The following is a 19,127-nucleotide window of genomic DNA, read 5'->3' as shown; positions in this document are numbered from 1 at the left end:
TTATCAATAGCATTTTTTTATAAATATACAAACAGCTTACTTTACTTCTCTGAAGCAGGTTTCCGTTTCTTATAGCCATAGCATAGTCCATTGCCGCAGAGAAGAAGAGCGGATATCAGTGGATTCTGTACAGACCTGCAGGCATGTCCCAGGTGAGTTCAAGTTCGCGATCAACAGTTACACCAAGAGCTGCAGCCACGCTTTCCTTTAAACTACCGGCGGTTTAAAATAAACTAGCCATTTAAAACAAAGTAGTGATTGACAGAACTAGACTGATCTACATGCTCTGATGCATAAAATAATATCGAGATCTGCAACAGCAATGCCTGATAAACGATCTTTCCGTCGAGCGCTTGAAGTTCCTACCTCAAGTTTTAGTACCCTTATACGATCAGTCGTTTTTTTTCTTACTTTTGTTATAGTTTCCTTAAAAGACGGAGGAGAGGATGTGAGAGCGATTTAAGCTACGTTTGCATGTTTCTAGTTGTGAAAGAGAGCGGAATTAATATTTTGATTTCTTCATAATGTCACATTCAGACTCATCTCATGCCTTCAGGGTAAGACTAATAGACTTAGCGTTGCAAGGGTTAATGTACTGTTGCTTAAAAAACTTTTATACATTGCTGTGAAAATTATATTAAATATTTGACAACTTCTTACATATTGTATAAGTCGTTTAATCGAAGATTGCATTCTCAAAAAATAAATTACTGTAACGCATACGGCCGACAGGCACTGTGTAAAAGCCGGCTTACCAGAGCGGTGACGCCACCGCCCTTCCCTGTAATAGCTGGACCACAGCTGCTAAGCTAGGGAGAGATCTCTCTTTAGGTCACCGGGCTGGGTCCCTGTTGAGTGACGGCGGAGTCCTGGGTTCAAGCAAGGGCGCCCGCCTGAACCCTGTTACACTACATTATACCCGCTCTTTGCCTGAAATACGTATTTAACAGAAAGTTTGGATTTTCAGCAGTGTTAAAATAATCAGGCTAGGACAGTTTGTGGTTTTTGGATTGCCTGAATTTGTTATACAATAATGTAATCCTCAATCTAATGGTTCCGTCCTGCATCGTTTACATTCAAATTTCATAACAGGAAAAAATATATATATTTTCCCTGCTTTCCCTGTTTAGAAAACCTTAATTCGCAGGCGCTTATAAATAAAAGATACTGTAATAAATATGCCCCTGCGCATAACACGGATGTTGGCTGCCCGGGCTGAGGAAGACGGCAAGACCCCTGTTGAGTGATGGTTTGCGCCCATGTGGTAGAGAGAGGAACTGGGAGCGGCGGGGGCACAAGCCCGAGAACCCAAATTCGTTACAGCACCTGTTGGACTCAGAGATGCGCCAGTTCCCCCAGCAGGTGTCCCACCCTTAAGTGCCAAGAGCTAGAATGGCTCCACCGGTGCAGCCACTGTTAGAAATTAAATCTAGGTGGACTGAGTGAGCACATTTGGTTCCTGTTCTGACCCGAGGAAGACCTAAATAATCTAGACCAGGCTCCTCTTATTCTTCTGCTTGCTGTAATAAAACCAGAATCTCCATCACTCCCACTCCCTGCTCTCTAAACTGATTTCAACATAAAATCTATCCAAAACCATCTCTGCAAATTCTCCCAGTGGTTGGTCATAAGAACAAAAGAAGAGTTAGAGACCCATCTAGCCCATTTGGTAGTAATTAATGCATCAGATGATCTCATCCAGCTGTGTCTTGAAAGGCAGCAGGGTATCAGTTTTAACAACATGGCTGGGTAGTTTGTTCCACCTTTCCATCACCCTATGAGTAAAGTAGTGCCTCCAGTTTTTAGTTTTAAATCCATGTAGTTTCCACTGTTCATACTAAAGAAATCCACTGGGTTTCAGTGGATCAGTGTCTCCACTGGTGATCAATGTCCTTTGAGAATATGGAATAAAAGTATCAGTGTAAGGATCCTATGCAGACGCAGATGCATAGGATCTGTATATGATATGTACAGTTGGCTTGTGCCCAACAGAGAGGGGACTATTTCCCGTATCAGTTTCAGTATCAGTTTCGGTGAGTGGCCTGGGAGAACGGCTGGTCCCAGGGGGAGATGGCAGGCCACCTTGCCATGGCCCGGGAGGGGAAGGTCTGACAGGCTTTGCTGACCAGCAATACAGCTACATGGTCAATGCTGTGTTTGAGGAGACCGGTATTATTGAGGAGACCGGTGGGCACGTTCAGAAGGGTGCTCCCTGCTGGGCAACAGGGGCCACATCAGAGGAATCGGGTGGGGAGGAGGAGATGGCCACCGGTGTTACACCAGTAGAGCAGCGAAGACAGGTCACCTACTTACCACTGTGGACATCGCCCAGGAGGTGTTGGGCGCCAGAGCCAGAAGCTGTCGGGAAACAGGAGAAGAGCAAAAGGGGGCAGGAAAACCCGGAGGAGTGCTAGACCCCGCCTGCCATTGTGGGGTTCCTTTCCTGCCTCACTGAGGGCTGGGCATCAAGACAGCCGGACCCTCAGGATGGGAGACTATCAGCCTGCGCCTGAGGACAGTGATGGGACAGTGCACAGAGGTCCTCAGCAAGAGGGTGCTGACTGACTGTGAATGTAAAGTTTGGGGCAGCCCCCTTTTATCTCCTCCAAATTCATGATGACTGAATCCTGGGGGACTGGTTGGAAGGAAGGTGGCTGCCTAGACTTGGGCTGGTGGGAGTTGGTGGGGCGGGGAACAGATCCGTCTCGAACATGATTATGTTAACTCTTGTAAAACTACTTCTACTACAGACCCAAAACCGATGCAAAACTAAGATCACCAGCAATTTTTTAAAAAAGATTCTCTGAATGAAACAGGAATTAACAGAAACTCTGTTCCGGTGTTTAATAAAGCTAAACAGTAAGCAGGTGTTTAAGGACAGCCCCAGAACTACTGAACACTTGCTTGAGGAGCTTTTCTCTGGTTAGACTGAGCACAGGCAGACATAGAAGTGTAAATATTGTGTCTCTGTACTTAGTGTGTATGTTCAAATTTACTCTTCTGTTTCAGATATTTGGACGGTCGCTTGACAGCTCTTGAACCCATCAGTATTTATTACCTTGATTAATGGAAATGCAGGTTTCCCCCAAAAAAACTATCATCCTTTTATCTGACTTCAGTTTTGAAACTGGATCTTTCCCCTCTTAACATGGTATAAAGTTCAGGAATGAACTCACGTTTTCTACATTATTTAGCATGTTGATATCAGCACAAAATATAAAACTCTTCCCCTTGACTCATGAATTACTTTCTTTATTGAAGGTTCCTTTCCACCTGTCCTAGAGAACCGAATCCTGTGTGCTCAAGTGCTCTGAGCAAAATCGTTCATGTCAAGGATCGCCTCAAGAAAGAGAAAGAGGAAAATCAACCCTGATATTTTTAGCACTGTCTCTGTGTGTTTCTTTTCTTACTACTTCATGTCCTTCTCCTGCCTCTTCAGTGTTCAGACAAGAATGTTTATCAACACCCATTTTCAACACATGAGGATATATGTCAAAACCTGATTTTGAGTTCTTTAAAGCATGTGTGCAGGCACTGTTCATTCATTATACATAAACGTAAAAAAAATGACTCTGACGTTTGGTGACATTTGAGTTTTAGATGAATACAAGAGAAAAGAACTCCAGGTAACTTTGATAGAGAACAATGCTGTGTTTGTGTTCTAACCTGTCATAGTGATGCTACTATTTTGTTTGTACTAGTTTTCATAGTCTGAGAGGGGGTAATAAAGAAGCAATCAGCCCTGGCTCATCTCTTCTTGTTACTGTTTTCTGGGCCAACGTGGCTGTCACAATCCATGACCTTAGTCATTAAGAGAATGAGCTTGACTTCTTCACAACAAGCACTGTGTAGAAAAACAGACAGTTTGAGAACAGTAGTTTTGCTCTCACCACCCAGGAACCTCGTGTTACAATGAAGTTTCAACTTCAGAATGCCCCCAAGCTCAGATACAGCTACCCTTTCACTTTCAAAATGAGGCTGTATGTATTTATTGATATCATGGCTCTGTGGAGATAAGATAAGAGTTTTTTTAAGCAGGTCATCAAACAAAGCATATCATATCTTCAATGAGAGGCACTCTGAAAATGAACCTAACAAAATCTGCAACAATAGAAATATATTTGAACTTCCTGGGATCGTGGTCTTATTAACTACAACTGGCAAAGCAAAATATCTGTTGAGGGGCCTGTTCACACAAGCTCAGGCAGTCAGAGACTTGATGACAGATCTGGAATAGAAGGATGGCTGTGATGCCAGATTCTAGGTTATAGATCGTTGACTGAACTTTTGAAGTCACTTTTTTTAAAATTAAAATGTATGTGGCCTATTAGAGCTTCAGTACTGTCAAAGCCAAAGATAAAATCAACGTTCTGCTGTCAAACACTACAAACTTCCTATCTATTACAACTGCACTTATAAGAAATGCCTGTGAAACTAACTGCCTATAAAGAGGCTTAAGAAATTCAGCACTCCAGTCCTTCTATGGTATTTCCTCTTGGAGCAAGTAGAGTGATAATAACCAATGTCCAGGAGTGTTCACTCAGGGTATGGATTGTTACCGTGCTGATATGAATCTGCTGGCTGTTGACCTCATGATCTGTACCAGGTAGCTTATTCCCAAGGAGCAAGGCTCAAGCTACACTCAAGAGCCCATGGAATTTGCATGTTAGATGGTACTGTAAGATCCCCCCTTCTTGTCTATTCCAGTCTAAACTCTGTTCCGGTGTTTAGTAAAGCTAAACAGTAAGCAGGTATTTAAGGAAATCCCTAGAACTACTGAACGCTTGCTTGAGGAGCTTTTCTCTGGTGACACTGAGCACAGGCAGACATAGAAGTGTAAATATTGTTGCTCTGTACTTAGTGTCGATGTTCAAATTTATACTTCTGTTTCAGATATCTGGACGGTTGCTTGACAGCTCTTGAACCCATCAGTATTTATTACCTTGATTAATGGAAATGCAGGTTTCCCCCAAAAAGCTATCATCCTTCTTTTATCTGATTTCAGTTTTGAAACTGGATCATTCCTCTCTTAACATGGTATAAAGTTCAGGAATGAACTCACGTTTTCTACGTTATTTAGCATGTTGATATCAGCACAAAATATAAAACTCTTCCCCTTGACTCATGAATTACTTTCTTTATTGAAGGTTGTTCCTTTCCACTTGTCCTAGAGAACCGACTCCTGTGAGCTCAAGTGCTCTGAGCAAAATTGTTCGTGTCAAGGATCGCCTCAAGAAAGAGAAAGAGGAAAATCAACTCTGATATTTTTAGCACTGACTGTGTGTGTTTCTTTTCTTACTACTTCATGTCCTTCTCCTGCCTCTTCAGTGTTCAGACAAAAAAAGGATGCTCAACACCCATTTTCAACATATGATGATATATGTCAAAACCTGATTTTGAGTTCTTTAAAGCATGTGTGCAGGCACTGTTCATTCATTATACATAAATTTAAAAAAATGACTCTGACATTTGGTGATATTTGAGTTTTTGATGAATACAAGAGAGGAGATCTCCAGGTGACTTTGATAGAGAGCAATGTTTTGTTTGTGTTCTAACCTGTCATAGTGAAACTACTATTTTGTTTGTACCAGTTATCATAGTGTGAGAGGGGGTAATAAAGAAGCAATCAGCAATGGCTCATCTCTTCTCGTTACTGTTTGCTGGGCCGACTTGGCTTTCACAGCCCATGACCTTAGCCATTAAGAGAATGAACATGACCTCTTCACAACAAGCACTTTGTAGAAGAACAGAAAGTATGGGAATAGTAGTTTTGCTCTCACCACTCAAGAACCTCGTGTTACAATGAAATTTCAACTTCACAATGCCCCCAAACTCGGATACAGCTACCCTTTCACTTTCAAAATGAGGCTGTATATATTTATTGATATCATGGCTCTGTGGAGATAAGATAAGAGTTTTTTAAGCAGGTCATCAAACAAAGCATATCATATTTCCAATGAGTGGCATTCTAAAAATGAACCTAGCGAAGTCTGCAACAATAGAAATATATTTGCACTTCCTGGAATCGTGGTCTTATTAACTACAACTGGCAAAGCAAAATATCTGTTGAGGGGCCTGTTCACACCGACTCAGGCGGTCAGAGACTTGATGACAGATCTGAAATAGTAGGATGGCTGGGATGACAGATTCTAGATTATAGACCGTTGACTGAACTTTTGAAGATTCTTTTAAAATTAAAATGTATGTGGCCTATTAGAGCTTCAGTACTGTCAAAGCCAAAGGTAAAATCAATGTTGTGCTGCTCAAACACTACAAGCTTCCTTTCTTTTATAACTGCACTATTGAGAAACACCCTTGAAACTACTTCCCATAAAGAGGCCTACAAAATTCAGCAGTCCAGTCCTTCTACGGTATTTCCTCTTGGAGCAAGTAGAGTGATACCAATGTCCAGGAGTGTTCACTCAGGGTATGGATTGTTACCCTGCTGATATGAATCTGCTTTTAACTGATTTCCAGTTTGAAACTGGATAATGTTTCTCTTAACATGGTATAAAGGTCAGGAATGAACTCGCATTTTCTATAATAATTAGTATGTTGATTTTAGCCAAAAATATATAACTTTCTTTATTGAATGTTGTTTCTGCACTCTGTCTTGATCTGTTATTTTCCATGTTTTAGTCTCATCTTGCTTTCTGGCGATCCTGCACACTTCTTCTTCTGTTCCTGGTCCAGTTCCTGCTTACCTGGTGGTCTGTGCACTTTTGGTCATTTCCAGTCTTGTTCCTGCTTATCCTGTCCAGTCCTGCTGTGCTGCACCGTCACCTGCCTGGACCACTCCCACTGCTCCTGTCCATTATTGCAGATCCTCCTCGGAATCTTCCATCATTGCTTGGCTTCAGATGTTTCCATGAGACCTCATCCTTTCAGGTACATCAACTCTTTGCTCGTGTTAATGCCTCTTTTCAATAAACTAGTCTTTATCTCATGTATGAATTCTCTCATTACTCGATAGGCTTTAGGATTTCTTCCACTTTGCCAAAGTGTAACACTTCCCAGCTGGAAGAGTCAGTCTGAGAACAGAACTCAGACAGCTCTCTGCAGAGTACATCTTTTACCTGGAATCAGTGAGTCACTTTACTGGCTACAAATGATGGTTGCAGGCAGAGTGCACCATCTGACATTGTATAGCAGATCATCTGACACTGATACTTTTGAATGGCTAATGGATAATACACAATATATATGTATGAAAAATGTAGGGTATCTGCACACACAATAGAACACATCTTAAAAAAACCATTAGCCTACAGTATGTTTTATTCATATTGTCAAATATCTTAGTGACCTTGTGGATTAGAGAACTGCACTTTCCTCTCCAGAGAGTTACTATACTGTGATCATACACTGTGTCCATAGAGTGTTCATGGAGACTCATTCACATAGTGTACACTGTAATAATGAGAGTATTTTTAGAGGGTGGTTGAGAGAATGATATTTGGATTGAACACCATGCAACCATATGAGGAACTTTTATCACTGATCTGGAAATAGGATCAGTTTTAACCACTGATCCAGGTGCCACATGCCTTTTTATGGAGGAAGAAGATTTGTGGAGGAAGAAAATCGGTTCCTTCTATGGGTGACTGGTGGAGTTTCAGAAAAAAAATGTACTCTGCTGTGTCACAACACATCGTGTCATTGTGTCCACATACTTGAACACAGTACAGAAACGACCTGTTCCCCTGTTGCTGTCAACTAAGACCGGTTTGTGACGGATCTCAAGGGCACAGGGGATATTGGGAAATTGCAAGGATGAGGCACTCTGTCCTACTAACACATGGAGAACGTGTTGAATTAAGCCGGGACCACTATGTGTTTGTTTTTTTCAATTTTGAATCCAGAACTGAAACATTCTGCTCACATTTTCTGGACGCTGTGTGGAAGCAGTTAAAAAGGAAAACAAAATGTTTAGTTGTAGTGAAAATTGAATAATTAAAATTATGGGAAGTGGTATTAAAACTGTAGAATGCACTAGTGAGGCCTCATTTAAATTATTGTGTACAGAAGTGATCACCATGTTATAGATGTTATAGAAATTATATTGGAATTAGTGTGGAGAAGAGCAAACTGAGCGGAAGGAAATGAACTACACTGCCAGGCTGGAGGAACTGTGTCTCTTTAGATTGAACGGAGTGTCCTACACTTACAGATTGAAGGATCTGCTGGTCATTGGGGTGAAAGACAAGCAATCTTGGTGTCTGCAATATCAAGTAGGAGGTTCAAAGTGGCATTTCAGTGGGTAACAGAAGATGATTTTGCAGTGGAGCAACAGATATTGAGAGTATATTGAATGGTGTGCTGCTCATTCTAGTGTGGAGCCAAGTGTATTGGTTGAAGCTTATACTGGTTTTGAGCCAACTGTACTGGTGCAGTTCAAGTATGTGGACACTATGACACTACATATTGTGACTTCACCGGTCACCCATAGAAGGACCCCATTTTCAAATTTTCATAAAGTCTAGAGATGATACTGGTTTGGAGCCAGGGTACTGTGTGTCTATGTACAAAATTTACTGTATAAGAGTTTGAGGAAGAGTTTAGTAAAAGGATGGGAAGAGTAAAGTCTGAACAAAATACATTTCCTCCTTTAGAAATGTCAAAAGTAGCTCTATGTGTCATGAGCTGTGGTGTGTCACTGTGTGATGTGTCATGAGACTGTGGGTGAGTGCTGTAATCTAACCTTTGTTCTAACCTTTGTTCTAAGACTTAAAAGTACAAAGCTAGCTTGAAATAGCACCACAAAAGTGGAAGATTGCACTGTTGAGTCTATTCGTTTCCAGCATTATGGTGATTTTTGACATTGGTTATCCCAAATAGATTAAAGTTCCAAAAGGATGACACTATTACTGTTACATGTTCAATTTGGGGTACCACAGGATCAATGCTGGGACCAATATTTTTCTCTCTCTACATGTTGGTGCTAGGTAGGATAATCCGAAAACATAATATTAACTTTCATTCATATGCTGATGACACTCAAAGGTACATTTTGCTTACACTTAATGACAATTCGTCTATTATCACTTTATTTAATTGCATTAAAGAAGTAAAGACTTGAATGTGTGAAACCTTTTTGTTACTTAACTCTGATAAAACTGAGGTTTTGTTGTTTGGAGGAAACAATACTGATAGGACTGCTATAACTTCAGCACTTAACTCAAAGGATTTAAAACTTTGCCTCAGAGACTCAGCACGTAACCTAGGTGTCATATTAGACACAAGGCTCTCATTTAACTCTCATGTTAAAACAGTATCTAAAACATGCTTCCTACAAGAAATATTGCAAAACTAAGGCAGTTTTTCTCCATTCAAGACACAGAGAATACATGCACTGGTATACAGCATGTTAGATAACTGCAATGGCCTACTAACAGGGAGCACCCACCACTCTTTCAACACCTTACTGTGAACTCAGAATGCAGAAGCTAGAATTGTTACTAGGAGTAGACCATATAACCCCCATACTTAGCTCTCTTCAATTGGCTTCCTGTCAGGTACAGGGTGGACTTCAAAATCCTTCTACTTACTTACAAGGCTCTCAGAGATCAGGCACCTGTCTATCTAATGGAACTTATTAATGTATACCATCCAAGTCGCCTGCTTAGATCACAGAATGCAGGTCTTCTACATATTCCATTTATAAAAAACAGTTGGCAGTAAAGCCCTTAGTTACAGGGCCCCTAGCTTATGGAATAGTCTCCCACCCCATATTTGGGATGCAGAGTCAATCTCAGTATTCAAATAATTCTAATATAATATTAGCGTGCCCAAAGGGATAGGGCAACTAGTTGGCTTTGGACCACTTGAGGTTTTTTCTCTCCTTACTAAGGAGTTTTTGGTTCCTCTCCTCCATTGTCTTCTGTTCTGTATTGACAAAATGTATTGTCAATTGTATTGTTAAGCGCCTTGGGGCAACCTTGTTGTGAAAGGCACTATATAAAAATAAATTGAATTGAATTGAATTATATCTAACTTGCCTCTTTGTGAAAATCTAAGAGTGTGCTGTTGCAGTTCAGTTTAACAATCACCTCATTGCAATTAACCACTTTATAACAGAGAGAGGAACCACAGAGAACATTAAATTCCCATGGACTGAATTACCATTTCTATGATACTTAAACCTACAGTATGCCCACGCTAAACCTGACACTAAAGTAGCTGTCTCTGCACTCTTAAACTGCATTTCTGATATAAAAACCTTCATGACTTACAATTTCCTTTACAAAATGCCACAAGACAAGGCCCATGAACTCTGTGGAGCCAATGCAGTAACCCTGCTGATTGTACGGTTCTGGAACATTAGGGTTATATCCAATCCTTGCTTGATTTTTGGCTCTCAGGTGCAGAATATTGTAAAAACATTGTTCTTCCATCTCAGCTATACCTCCACACTATGTTTTATTTTGCCTTTGTTGCTGAAAAGCTGGTCAACGCTTTTGTCTTCTCTCATATTGATTGCAGTAATGCCGGGGTATTTAAATCCACACTGAACGAACTTCAGTATGACCAGAATTTGGCAGCCAGAATCCTGACCAGGCCTAGTGCAAGTGTCCCTGCAATGGCTTCCTGTCACGTTTCTTGTCAACTTCTAAATCCTCATTCTTACATACAAGCAGGGCTTGGCACCTCAGTACCTGTCTGAGCTACTATTGACCTGCTCCCCACCTCGCAACCTTCGCCAGCTGTTTGGGGTCACAAGTGAGAAACCGTCCAGCGGTCAGAGAGAATTTGTTTGGTTTCAAAGTCTCCAGTAATGGAGCCAGTTCCCCTGTTTCTGTGCAAAATTATTCATACTTGTATTTATGAAGTATATAACGGGTTAATTGAAGAAGCTTTCAGAAGCGTGGAGTGATAATAGAAAAACACACTTGTGTGTAACAGTATTGTGAGCTCAGTGAAGTGTAGTTGCAGTGTGGGGGAATTGTCCTGTTCAGTCCTGTGTGTGTTACAGAGTGTGACAGTTTTTAAACAGGACAGTGTAACATCACCTATAATGAGTGTAAAGATGTACGAGGCTGAGAGGAAGATCCGCGATACCAGCTGCAAGAACCTATGAAAACACCCCTATTACAGTAGTGGCTCTTCCTACCATGAAGGAAAACATAAAAAACACATTTTAGTTTTACGGTTTCAACATTCCATCTGACCGTTACAAAATCGCATCTAAACTGAACAAAATATAAATTACATTACAGTTGAAGTTTAAACAACTCACCACGCAGCGCGTGCAGAAATAGGCCGCTCACAGCTCTACCCTCACTGAGAACTACATTACAACGATAATTAGTATAATACACTTAACAAATGGTGCTATACCCATTTCACAGCTAAACATAAGTCTCTGTAAAGAATAAAGGAACATAAAATACAAGGAACCTGTTAAACACATTACTTACAAATCAGTAAACAGATATTCCTAACCCGAGTAGATGTCTAGAAACTGGCTACGGCCTCAGTGCACTCAGTTAAAATCTAATATCCATCTTGCTAATCTTGTCTCAATCCTATGAAATACCCCTTTATACTTGTTAATACTTCTGATACTTTTCACCACTAGGTCACAATGTCCCCTGCTGCATAGCCAACTTCCCGGTGACCATCAACCTTTCACCCCCTTGACTGCCTCCCTAAAAAGGACAGCACTTAAGTTTGTTCTCATCTGGGAAAAGACTTCTAGAAGAGGAGATCGCATTACAGACAGACTTGGGTTCATGAAAAGGATTAGTGTGCACCCCAGCATTGGCTCTATGACTTCTGCGTGGAACAGGAGTAGGTACATTTAATACACGGTCACTAGAAGAGAAGCTGGTAGTAGGCTCAGCCCTAGAAGGCTCGGTATCAGCCTCAGATACACCACGATCTAATAGGTAGCGCCATCTAGTGGATTTGGCATAACAGGCAGCTATTCACCACTAGGTCACACATATATAAACTATCAACGCACATTTGTATAATGCTCATTTAATTATGATTGTCAGGAATTGTCAAGTTCTCCAACAAATCTGTGTTCTAATTTTAAAATATTTTTGCAAAGGATACAACGGGTGTATAAATGAATTCTCCCAACAGCCAGATGAAAATACAATTCCACACGTGAAAATGGTTTTCTTGGATATTGCCTATTGCGATATTGACTTAGGTACTTTATTGTTAACTTGATTCACTTCCACACGAGTAAAACACACATACTTCCTGCAAATTTCAAGAGCGTTAAGGTTTTTTGAAGAAATCCAATTAACTTTTAGCGGAGATTATGTTCACATGGGAACAATCTGAAGCGCATCCCTGAGTGGGCTTGAACCACCAGCCCTTTGTTTAACAGCTGCACAGAGACACACTCCTGTTGCTTTTCACCATTCACACGTTTGTAGTTAAAGAAAATAAAATACTGGCATTTTCCTGCCAGCCAGCAGTATTTCTTCTGCACTGACCAAGAATAACCAAGAACTTTATTTCATCTTTCATAGGTTGTAATTTCCAGAAAAGGAAGTGAATACTTGTATTGAGCTAAATCAAGCCGACGGAGATGCACTGCAGTTGTTTTTCTCCACTTTTCGTTAAAAGGAGAAAAAAATCACTGGCATTTTCTTTTGTCCTGATAAGCAAGATTTGTACTTTATTTTTAAGAAGTTGTATGACTTTCTTGAAATTAAGAAACCGCTTGTTCCAGAAAGGAAATGAAGACTTGTTTCAAAGTAAATCAAGATGTATATCTCTCTCAGCGTGTGCTCTTATCTGTCCATCTCTATCTCCTCTTCTCTCACTCTGGCAGTCTGTGCAGAGTATCTGAAGGGGATGTAACACCACTTGGCAAAGAAGAAAGACGCAGAATAAAAAATCATTATTCTCTTCTCAGTCAGATTCACAGCTCAGACTCACACTCGGACATAAGCTCATCTCCATACTGTTCTCTATCCTGACAACCCAGAACAAGAGTATATTTAGACAATCAGTGCTGCTACATGAACAATATCAGACAGAACAGCCTGGACTCAAGTCACATCTCCCCCTTTTCTCCTTCCTCACAGCCTCTTAGAGACAGAGCAGAGCTCCTGGTTCTCCTCTCTGTGAACTGGGCTCAGGGGTCACTGATCTGGCAGCTGTGGGCTCTGTTCCAGGTCAGAAGCAAGAAGCTTCTATTAACCCTTTCCAGGACCTCCAGCCATTCAATATTACTGTACTGTACTTTCTTTAATGTAATATAATGTAATGTTTCTTTATTAGCCCTGTAGAATTTCTTGCATTAGGAATTCGTCTTTTCGCATATGTCAGCCTACAAACATGTTTTATAAATGTTTTATAACACACATGAGTGTGGAATTATCTTAGTATTTATGTAATAAACACCAGTATTGACACTTTGATCAGTATATTGATTATTAGTAGTTGATGATCCGATGGTCATGTCTACAATAGTGACTAGTTGACCAGTCTGTAGCTCTGAGCAGTGGGACTCAGATCACACAGAAGATCTGTCTGTGTGTGATTCCACACCAGCCCTGGGATTCAGCTGCTCTCACAAGTGTCTAACAGTCTTATAAATTTACAATTAGATGAATTATTATAACAGTTATAACAGTTATACAGTTAATTTAAATCATCAGACTACCTATGAAATTGAGAATTGAGAAATTGAGAATTGCTGGCTGGAAATAAAACCAGGATACCCATTTTAACCTCCAGGATCAGGAGTCTGTTCCTCCTGGTTCCTGTACTCTGATGATTCGTTTAAAACATTTAAAAGCGCTTATTACAGGGACTTGTGCTCGTTCTCTACTGCTCCACATGGGTACGCTTTGTAACACATTAATCTGCGAAATAAACTATTTTTTATTCCTGTTTAATGAATTTCATTCATTGGTATGTCACTCTCCTCCTCCAACTGTAATAAATCACTTCTCTTCACAGCCCGGTGTGTTCTTTTTTTTTGGGGGGGGGGGATGTTATATCTGTAAGAAAAGCCCCCGAGCTCCGGACAGGAGTCTCCTCCAGCGGAGACGCGCTCTGCTCTGTCAGAAAGAGCGCTGTGACGTCACAGACACCAGCCAGAGCGCCGGGATCACAGAGAGAGAGACCGCGGGAGGCGCGCAGAGCGCACGAAGGAGACTTATTGATCACTTATCTATCCACAACCAATTAATTAAACTGAAGAACCGTAGAATAATTGATTAACTTCACCAATTGGTGAGTACTGATTCTTTTCTTGACCCTCTTTGAATATCTAGAAAACAGTCAATAAAGACTGTATCGATCAATTACCATTGTGCGTTATATGTTAATAATGGTTAATCCAAAATTAAATAATGATTATTCATATTATTATTTAGGTTACTGTATCCCAGAAAAATATATTCCAAGTTGATAAATTAATGTAAGTAACAGTTTAAATGCATTTTCCAGTGTTTAAAAATCATAAGAATGGTAACCGCGGCGACAGGCACGGTATTGACAGTCACTGCGCGCGTCTAAGTGTCTCGCATTTGTCACAGAGACGTCACGGCCAGCAACTAATACTAATACCAGTGTCTTCATGTTAATATTAGTCAGAGTACAACTGGTAGTTTTAATGCTAGTGTTCATGTGAGTATTAATGATGATAGTGCTACTGATCGTTTTAGTTTTAATGTTCATATTAATATTAATTATAATTATAGAGTTACTGTTCGAGTATTAACACTAGTAGTAATGTTAGTTTTAGTAATAGCATTACTGTTATTATTAGTAGTTTGTGTCAGTGTTAGTGATAGTCTTACTGTTGTAATATTAGTAGTATTTCTATTTGTGTTAGTCATCTTGTATCTGTAGATAAGTGTGTTTGTGGTATCTGTGTGTGTGAATGCATGCCTGTGAATGTGTTTGTATGGTGTGTCTGTGAATGTGTGGTGTCTGTCAGTATGTAGTTTTATATTTGTAAGTGTATGTGTGGGTATGTCTGTCAGTGTGTGTAGTGTCTATGTGAGTATTAATGATGATAGCATTAGTGATAGTTTTAGTATTAATGCTAGTATTCGTGTTAGTATTCGTGATAATTATGCTGTTAGTTTCAGAGTATTAACACTCATCATCATGTTCGTTTTCATGAAATTATTACTGTTATCATAAGCATTATTAGTCTAGTAGTAGTTTTTGTCAGTGTTAGTGTTAGTAACAATGATAGTGTAAGTTTTGGTGTTATTGTGTTACTGTGTTAGTGTTGCTGTTGTAATATTAGCACTATTGCATTAGTGTTAGTTATAGTGTATCTGTATCTAAGAGTGTATGCGGTGTCTATGTGTGTATATAGTGTTTATTTGTGTGTCTGTGAATGTGTGTGAGTAAGTGTGTGGGTGTGTATCTGTGAGTGTATGAGTGTCTGATTGTGTGTATAATGTGTGTTGTGTCTGTAAATGTGTGTGAGTGTGTAGATGTACAGCTGCAGCTATTCAAAGTGCGCGGTACAGACACGTACCGGAGGTAATTGGCTACGGCTTCGCGCATCGTGACGTGCGATGACGCAAAATACCGCAGTACGTGATTGGTTGACTGACAGGGGCACTCGTGGTCCGTTGGTCGGTCATGGAAAGATTTACAGTAAATGTCTTTACTGTGCCCGTTTTAGCATTGAATATTCATTTGGAATTTTACCACTAAAGGTAAATCTTAGTATCTGAGCATAAAAAGAATTGGATCATACTGTAACGCTTGTGAAGGCCATAAACGATATTAATTTTGGAACATAAACAGTATATGACTGGTCTCGATACTTTAAAGAAAAAATACACACCAGTATTCTATTTCTCCCTAAACATTTTAAGTATCGAAGTCTTTAACTAACGTGATACCGGAGTCAACAAGCATACTTTTAGAATTTGATTAAAAGGGAATATAATATGGAATCGCGTATCTAAAGAAATTAATAACGATATAATTATATTCATGTACCGCAGCACAAGAATAGTACAAGATGTACATTGTCTGTTGATAGTGTTTCTGTAGGGCTTTTTCAACACTCCTTATATGAGCTTGCCAGTGGTGCTGTGGGTTAGCTTCCTGACTCACACATCACATGTTGGGTGTTTGAATCCAGCTGGATCCATGATTTTTTTTTAAACAAACATTTCTTTGAAAAAATAAAACTTTTCCCTGGGTCAGAGATTAAATAAAACCTCACTCGCACCAAACAAATTTATATTTCTGAATATCAACATGATCGAATTTAAGTCATTTTAACAATGAATAGTCACCTATGCGTTACAATATAAACATTTATATTGATTTAAATCGCAAACGCGTGTTTAAATATATGCGTTTTTTGATTCAGAATCAGACAAATGCAACATAAATTGATATCTTTGTCTTCTAAGTATCTTAATAAACTTTCAGCATTGCTTTCTCCCCATTTAGATTTATTTTTCTTGGGATCAAACGTGGAAAGATTAAATTGTAATCATTTTTATTTTTTAAATACATTTTAGAAAAGTGTAATCTATACTAAAAAGCTGTACACTATCTGCTATAAAGATACATATTGTAATACTTTCAGGTTCGGATAGGACGGATACAAGAACTCAGACTTGCGGAGTTAAAGCCTTGATTTTATATATCACCTTTGAAAGTGGCATCTCAAAGCAATACAGTAGATGTAAAAACAGTTAAAAGGACCACAGATTACAAAGTAAATACCCAACACTGATTGTACCCATCTGTCAAGCACCTTGAATTGAATTGAATTGAATTGAGAGGGGGAGGGCGAGCGAGAGAGCACAGCCAGGACAGGCAAATAAGATACACTACACAGACATATCATAAAACTTTTGCACATATTGTTAAATTATTACTTGTTTTTCAGGAAGTTAAAAAAAACACTTGAATTACTTATCCAGTCTCTCGAAATAAAATTATTTTTCAAGCAATGCAACTAACTTCGGGCAACGTGTTTTTTTTCAATACAACATTGACAGCCACATCTGAAATCTTGTCAGTCAGCTCTTCTTTCTCTATTTGAATTGTGGCGATTCAAACAACCTGGGATAACAAGTGGTCTCAAAGTCACCGAGCTCACAGTGCTTCAACAACAGATGACAATTTCCTTAGTCCTTCCTTAGTCTTCCTGAAAGTGTCAGATTATGAGTGAATAAAACACATTTGCGTTTGTTTGTTTGGGAGCTATATTATATATATATATGTATTTTTTTATATGTAAGATAAAATGATGTGTTCCTGCTTATACATCGCATGACTTTAAAAGCTAGAAAAAACAGGTTTCGATTCACATTATCTGGCGAGCCTTGTTTTGTCAAGGGACAGCACATACTTTGAAAAGACCGCAAATGTATTAGCAAGGTGTGATTTGTTTTTTTTTGACAGAGGACAAAAAACTCTCTCGCTCGCCCACCTCCTCTCTCAATTCAATTCTATTCAAGGGGCTTTATTAGCATGACCGATGGGTACAATCAGTGTTGGCAAAGCAAATGAAAGTAATTATATTTACATTAAACAAAACAAAAAATAAAAGTAAAATAAAATCTACAGACATATTACAGACATTTACAACAAAGACATATTATAAAATATTGACATATTCTGTAGTCTTACTCTCTCTCTCTTTTCTCTCTCTCTTGGGCATGCGGGCGGTGTGTTGGCTCGCATTGTTGGCGGGCGGGGGCGTTGGAGAGCCGGGCTAGCAGGTGGTGACGGAGAAGATAAATAAAGGCTTTCACTTCCTTTAACTCCGCAAGTCTGAGTTCTTGTGTCCGTTCCTATCCAAACCCGAAAGTATTACAATATGTATCTTTATAGCAGGTGGTGTACAGCTTTTCCCTGACTATAATTGATACTCCAGGGTTTGGAGACACTAGAGGGATTGAGCAAGACAGAATTATCACTGAAAGTTTGCGCGAGCTGTTCAAATCGCCAAAGGGTGTTCACATGATCGATGCGGTGTGCTTTGTGTCCAGGCATCACAAGTCCGTCTCACACCTACCCAGAGATATATTTTTGACTCTATCCTGTCAATATTTGGAAAGGACATCGAGAAAAACATCATGATAATTGTAACATTTGCAGATGGAAAACCTCCTGCTGTTCTTGAAGCCATAAATGCTGCAGCTATTCCTTATATTAAAGATAAGAAGGGTAAACCGGTTCACTTCAAATTCAACAACTCTGCCCTGTACTCTGTTTGTAACAGCAAGAAACAATCCAGTAAAGACAGCGATGATGATGATGATGAGAACTTTGACGAAATGTTCTGGAAATTAGGTGAAAAAAGCATGAAAACATTTTTTGAGGCAGTGAATGAAATGGAGCCAAAGAGTTTGCAGTTAACCCAGGAGGTTCTGAAAGAGCGCAAACAGCTGCAGGCCTGTGTGGAGGGACTGCAGCCCCAGATCAATGCTGCATTAAATAAACAAGAGGAGCTCAGACGGACTTGGCAAGAATTCGAAAAAAACAGACAAGATGGAGGAAAACAAAAATTTCACTTACACAGTACCGGTATCAGTGAAGGAAAAGAAGGACACGGACTACTACTCAAATAACTGCAACCGCTGCAAAATGACTTGCCATGACAACTGTTCTTGGGCTATTGTCCTAAAGTGGTGTGATGTAATGTGACTGAATGTACAGTCTGTCCTGGAATGTGCACTGTGGACCTGCACATCAGAGAAAAAGTAAACTACATCCAGACAGTAAAACGCACCTATCAAGAACAAAAAGCACAGTATGAGCAAGTGTGCGGGGCTACAATGAATGCAGAAATGGTGTTAGCAGAATTGCAGCGTGATTTGGATGAAACCGAAAAGAAAGTCGAGATGTTCCTTCAGAAATCACATGAGTGTGTAAGCAGATTAGAAGAGATTGCGTTGAAGCCCAATCCTCTATCTGCAACAGATTACATTGAGCTCCTGATTTCCAAGGAGATGGAGGAACATAAACCTGGATTCAAGGAGAAAATTGGAAATCTTCAGAAGAAGGAACAAGCTCAAATAATTCAATGTGTTCAGAGTCTGTGTTTTGACTGAAATCTCCCCATCTCAACTGAAGACATCTCTCCCCTAAAAGAAACCAAGCCCCACTTTTCACAGACTGATCATTAATGTAAAGCCATGCATACAGAAATGAACCTG

The 19,127-nt window shown here is 39.7% G+C and overlaps 1 pseudogene; it reads left to right on the top strand.

Annotated features, from left to right (window-relative positions):
* The first annotated feature begins 143 nt into the window (after window positions 1–143).
* On the top strand, window positions 144–18,606 carry LOC102682478 (uncharacterized; annotated as a pseudogene).
* Window positions 18,607–19,127: the final 521 nt, after the last annotated feature.

Source organism: Lepisosteus oculatus, chromosome 14 (genome assembly GCF_040954835.1).
Source record: "Lepisosteus oculatus isolate fLepOcu1 chromosome 14, fLepOcu1.hap2, whole genome shotgun sequence".
Classification (NCBI taxonomy): Eukaryota; Metazoa; Chordata; class Actinopteri; order Semionotiformes; family Lepisosteidae; genus Lepisosteus; species Lepisosteus oculatus.
This window is presented reverse-complemented; position numbering and strand designations above follow the sequence as displayed.